Below are 6,000 nucleotides of genomic sequence, written 5' to 3'. Positions count from 1 at the left end.
ATGATGACACAATTCGGCACAGACCGGGCACCAAAAACTGCGCCGATGCACTCAGCAGGCTCCCACTAGCTACCACTGAGGGGGCTACCGAGCATGCTGCTGAGATGGTCATGGCTGTTGAAGCTTTCGGAAGCGAAGGCTCACCCGTGACAGCCCGTCAGATTAAAGTCTGGACAAATAGAGACCCGCTACTGTCTCTAGTCAAGAAATGTGTCCTGAATGGGGACTGGGCAGCCACGTACAGGGCATGCCCTGCGGAATTTAAACCATTTCACAGGCGCAGGGATGAACTCTCGATTCAGGCTGATTGCCTACTATGGGGTGACTGATTAGTCATGCCCCAGATGGGCAGAGAGGTGTTCATCAGAGAATTCCACAATGAGCACCCGGGCATTGTCATGATGAAGGCAATTGCCAGGTCACACGTTTGGTGGCCAGGGATAAACGCAGACCTGGAACTTTGTGTTCGCAGGTGCAACACGTGTGCCCAGCTGGGCAACGCACCCAGGGAAGCCCCCCCCCTTAGCCCCTGGTCCTGGCCATCCAAGCCATGGTCACATATCCATGTGGACTACGCAGGTCCTTTCATGGGGAAAATGTTTTTGGTTGTAGTAGACGCCTACTCCAAATGGATTGAGTGTGACATTTTAAATTCAAGCACATCCTCTGCCACAGTAGAAAGTCTACGGGCAATGTTCGCCGTCCACGGTCTACCGGACATCTTGGTCAGCGACAATGGCCCGTGCTTTACAAGCATTGAATTCCAGGACTTCATGGCAGGGAATGGAATTAACCATGTCAGAACGACACCGTTCAAGCCGGCCTCAAATAGCCAGGCAGAACGAGCAGTGCAGATAATCAAACAGGGGATGCTCAGAATCCAAGGATGTTCCCTACAAAGCCGCTTATCACGACTCCTGTTGGCCTACAGATCCCGACCACACTCGCTCACAGGGGTTCCACCCACAGAGCTGCTAATGAAAAGGACGCTCAAAACCTGGTTATCCCTTATACACCCCACCATGAAAGAAATTGTCGAGAGCAAGCGTCAGTCACAATATCACAACCATGACAGGAATGCGAGGGTGCGATGTATTGATGTAAATGACCCTGTTTTTGTCCTCAACTACGCTGCAGGGCCCAAATGGCTCGCAGGCACTGTGATTGTCAAAGAGGGGAATAGGATTCTGGTAGTTAAACTTACCAATGGACGAATCTGCCACAAACATGTGGATCAAACAAAAAGGAGGTTCAGCAACCCCATAGAAGAAGCAGAGGAAGAACACGATATAGAGTTTACTACACCACAGGTGACCGAACACCGAAACCAAGTGGAGGAGAGCCCAGTCACTGTGGGCAGTCCGGACAGGCCTGAGGCACCGCAAACAGCAGACACTCAGGCCAGCGCCCAACAACCGGAGCCCCAACTCAGGCGCTCTACAAGGGAACGTAAACCACCAGAGAGACTTAAACTGTGATCCCAATAAGACTTTGGGGGGGGAGGTGATGTCATATGTTTAACCAGCATTGTAACCCATGTAGAAACTGACCTAAGTTGTACACCGTGAGAACACTGACCACTAGGTGGTGAACTTATGGGAGACACTCCTAACCTGGACCTTCAGATATAAAAGGGGAAGCTCCACCCACTTCCAGCACTTGAGTGCTAAGAAATAAAGGACAGGTCACAGACTGACCTTCTCTCATGGGCCTTGTGTGCATTTATACTGTATAGTAAGGACGTATCAAAAACCAACCTCTTTGATTGAGCTTTTGGTCACTGACCCTAGTATCTTTTTATGAGGCTCAGTGTCAGGTTTTGTCTGGAGACACACATGTGAAGTGCCTTGGGACATTTTTACTATGTTAAAGGTGCAAGTTGTTGACGTTGTTTCTGCTTTAATCACTAACGGTAGTGCCTTTTACAGCCTTACAACCTTCCATGTAAAAAAGATTTCTCCTACTTTCGGATATAAAATGAATGTCTGTAATTGCTGCCTTTTACCTTTGCCCAGAAGTGCAGCAGAAACCTGACATTTTGGCATAAATGGGGCTACTGCCGCACAAGTGCAAATTTACAGCGGGGAAGGGAAAGGGGAAGCAGCTCCGAGGAAATTCCTGGCATATCTGTAAAAGACTTAAGACCCCTAAATCACTAAAAACATTTTGTTTCTATCTACTCTGTCCCAACACTTCAGATTTTTAAACACGTCGATCAAACCACCCATTAAACCACACAGTTCTAATGAAAAAAGCACCAATTTTCCCAAGTCTTTTTTCATCTTTCTAATTCCTCATATCACCAACATCCTTGTGGAGCTGCGCTGTACACTCTCCCTTGCCTCAACGTCCTTCCTACAGTGTGGAGCCCAAAATGTCATACAATATTCCAACTATTGATTTATTCATGATGTAAGTTAATAATAGATGTTTAAAAGTAATTCGGTTGAGAGTCTAAAATGTAAGTTTTAAAATTTCTCCTAAATTGTTGCATAAGTTTAAAAGTTGGCTAAAAGTTTAAAAATTAATTAAAAGTTGGTTGGGAGTATGAGACGATGTCACGCCTCGATCCCTTCAGCCGGTTCGGCGCTGGCCTTGGAGTCCCTTCGGCCGGCCCCACATCCTCGAGTCCTTTTGGCAGGTCATCCCGGAGTCCCCTCGGCCGGCTAGACGCCCTCCTAATCCGGTGCTCCTCCCGGGCCGGGTGGCCGTGGACCGAGTGCTTCTCCCGGGTCGGCTGGAAGATGCTACGCTGTACTGAGCCGGAGCCGCTCTTTGTAACTTACATCTTTGACTTTTAACAACTTTTAGAGGCTTTTTGAATTGGGGAAACTTTTATGATCTATTATTGACTTACATCTTAGATTTTTAACAATTCTTAGAAACTTCTTAAAATGTTTTAACATATCTTAGAAACTTTTGAAATAAATTAGGAACCTTTATCAACTTTTAATCTTTTAAAATAACTTTGGAAGTCACCTTCCGAATGCCTGCCCCCAGCCAAGCCTCGGGCCATCTACCATCAATGGCGCTACCTGGCACTGAGCTTGCGGCCAACACTTCAGCGTAGGCAATTAGGGTTATCGACCTGTGCCTGGTCTCCAGTTGTCTTGGACCCCCTTGCCACTGGACCAAGACCTTGTTCGGCTAAGCCCATGTGGTTGCCGGTGTGCAGCGGCCATCCCACGTTAAAAGAACTCATGCACAGGCATCTTCCACTCCGTCAATATGAAGTTCGGGACCTGGAACGTCAGGACCCTCATGGACAATCCCAACAGCAACAGGCCGGAACGCCGCACTGCCATAGTTGCCCAGGAACTCAGACGTTTCGACATTGACATTGCTACCCGAAGCGAGACCCGGTGGGCAGGGGAAGGCCAGTTGAAGGAACATGGTGGAGGTAACACCTTCTTCTGGAGAGGGAAACCAGAGGCAGAACGCCGCCTTCATGGAGTCGGCTTTGCCGTCAAGAATGAACTGGTCGACCGCCTCAAAGACTCCCCCTGTGGGGTCAACGAATGTCTCATGACTCCCCGTATCACCCTATCTCGGAACCAATGTGTCACAGTCACCAGTGTGTACGCCCCCACACTCGATGCAACGGATGAGGCTAAAGAGAGTTTTTATTCCAACCTTGAGACATTCTTGTCCCATGTCCTCACGGGCGACAAATTGAGCCACCTGGGTGATTTTAATGCCAGGGTTGGCAAAGACACAGCCCTCTGGGGAGGCATGATTGGCAGAGAGGGGGTAGGGAAAGCCAATTCCAGCGGTACCCTACTCCTGACAAAATGTATAAAACATGAACTCCTCATTACCAACACGCTGTTCCGCCAGAGGGACAAATACAAAGCATTGTGGCAACACCCTCGCTCCAAACACTGGCACCTGCTTGACTATGTCATCGTCCGAGCCAGGGATCGCAAGGATGTGCGCATCACCCGCACCATGACAGGAGCTGACGACTGTTGGACGGACCACCACCTAATCCAATCCATCATCAACATTAACATTGCCCCAAAGCATAGAGGACAACAGTAGCAGCTCCGCAAAAAAATAAATGCCGGGGCACTTAGAGACGCAGGCCTATACAGCCAGCGCCTCACAGCCAATCTGGTGTGCCTTGATGACCCTAAGATGCTGAATCCCCTTAGTGCTTGGTCTGCCCTCCAGGCCTCTATAATCAGTGCCTGTGAAGAGACACTTGGTCACTCAACCAAAAAACATCAGGACTGGTTTGATGAAAATGATCAGGAGATCGAAGAACTAATAGATCGCAAGCGCAAAGCATTTCTGAGCCTCAAGCAACAGCCCAACTCGGGAGCTGCAAAACAACATTACAGACGGCTCAAGGCTCATGTCCAACAAAAAACCCGGGACCTAAAGAACAAGTGGTGGATGGAGAAAGCACAGGAGATACAACAACTGTCCGGCAGCCACGATATGCGAGGATTCTTCACTGCAGTCAAGGCCACCTACGATCCAAACTCCCAAGACCCCACCCCACTCCTGGCCAAGAACGGGGAAACAATCATCAAGGACACCAAGGCTGTCAGTACCCGATGGAAGGAACACTTTGAAGATCTCCTCAATCAAGACTCTGCCTTTGACTCGAGTGTTCTCGATTCCATCCAGCAGCATGCCACCCACCACCAACTCAGTGAAACTCCAACGTTGCACGAGGTTGGCAAAGCCATAAAACAGCTTAAGAATATCAAGGCTATGGGTGCGGATGTAATCCTTGCTGAGGCACTAAAATATGGCGGAGAGGCGCTGTTGGCGCGGATACATGACCTCATCTCTCTCATCTGGAGGGAGGAGAGCATGCCGGGAGATCTCAGAAATTCAGTGATTGTGATCATTTTTTAAAAGGGGGACAAGTCCGACTGCGGCAACTGCAGGGGAATCTCCCTGCTTTCAGCCACTGGGAAAGTTGTCGTTCGAGTTCTCCTCAATCGTCTTCTTCCTGTGGCTGAGGAGCTCCTCCCGGAATCACAATGCGTATTTTGTCCCCTACATGATCTTTGCAGCGCGACAGTTGCAGGAAAACTGCAGGAAGCAGCGCCAGCCCTTATACATGGCCTTTTTCGATCTTACAAAGGCCTTTGACACTGTCAACCGTGAGGGTCTATGGATCGTCCTCCTCCGTTCCGGATACCCCCTTCACGATGACATGTAGGCCGTGATCCTTACCAACGGAACTATTACAGACCCAATCCACGTCCGGACCGGGGTCAAACAGGGCTGCGTCACTGTCCCAACCCTCTTCTCAATCTTCCTTGCTGCTATGCTCCACCTCACAATCAACAAGCTCCCTGCTGGAGTGGAACAAAATTAGAGTGGGAAGCAGTTTAACCTACACCGCCTCCAGGCCAGGTCCAAGATCACTCCAACCTCTGTCACTCAGCTGCAGTATGCGGACGATGCCAGTGTCTGTGCACTTTCAGAGGCGAACTCCAGGATATAGTCAATGTACTCACTGAGGCATATGAAAGCATGGGCCTTACGCTTAACATCCGTAAGACAAAGGTCCTTCACCAATCTGTCACCACTGCACAGCACTGCCCTCCAATCATTAAGTTCCACAGCGCAGCCCTGGACAACATTGTTGTGTATCTGTAAAGCATACACTCCCATGTTCCGCCACCAGGGAGCGCATCCCCTGAAGTCCCAAGGGATCCCAGAATCCCTTGGGAGCACTGTATATAAGCCGGCCCCTAAGGCCTGTTACTCACTCTGGAGTGTCTTAATAAAGACTGAGGTCACTGTTACTTGAATCTCCCTGTGTGCAGTCTCATCTGTGTTAGAAACACAACAACTGGCGACGAGGACACGAATCCAACGTAAAAATGCAGCAAACTGCGGGCATCCTGGAGAAGTTTTCGGAGGGTGAGGACTGGGAAGCCTATGTTGAACGGCTAGACCACTACTTTGTAGCCAACGAGCAGGACGGAGAAGGAAGGGCTGCAAAAAGGAGAGCGGTCCTCCTCACTGTCTGCG

Source organism: Pristiophorus japonicus, chromosome 5 (genome assembly GCF_044704955.1).
Source record: "Pristiophorus japonicus isolate sPriJap1 chromosome 5, sPriJap1.hap1, whole genome shotgun sequence".
In the NCBI taxonomy this organism is placed as follows: domain Eukaryota; kingdom Metazoa; phylum Chordata; class Chondrichthyes; family Pristiophoridae; genus Pristiophorus; species Pristiophorus japonicus.
This window is presented reverse-complemented; position numbering follows the sequence as displayed.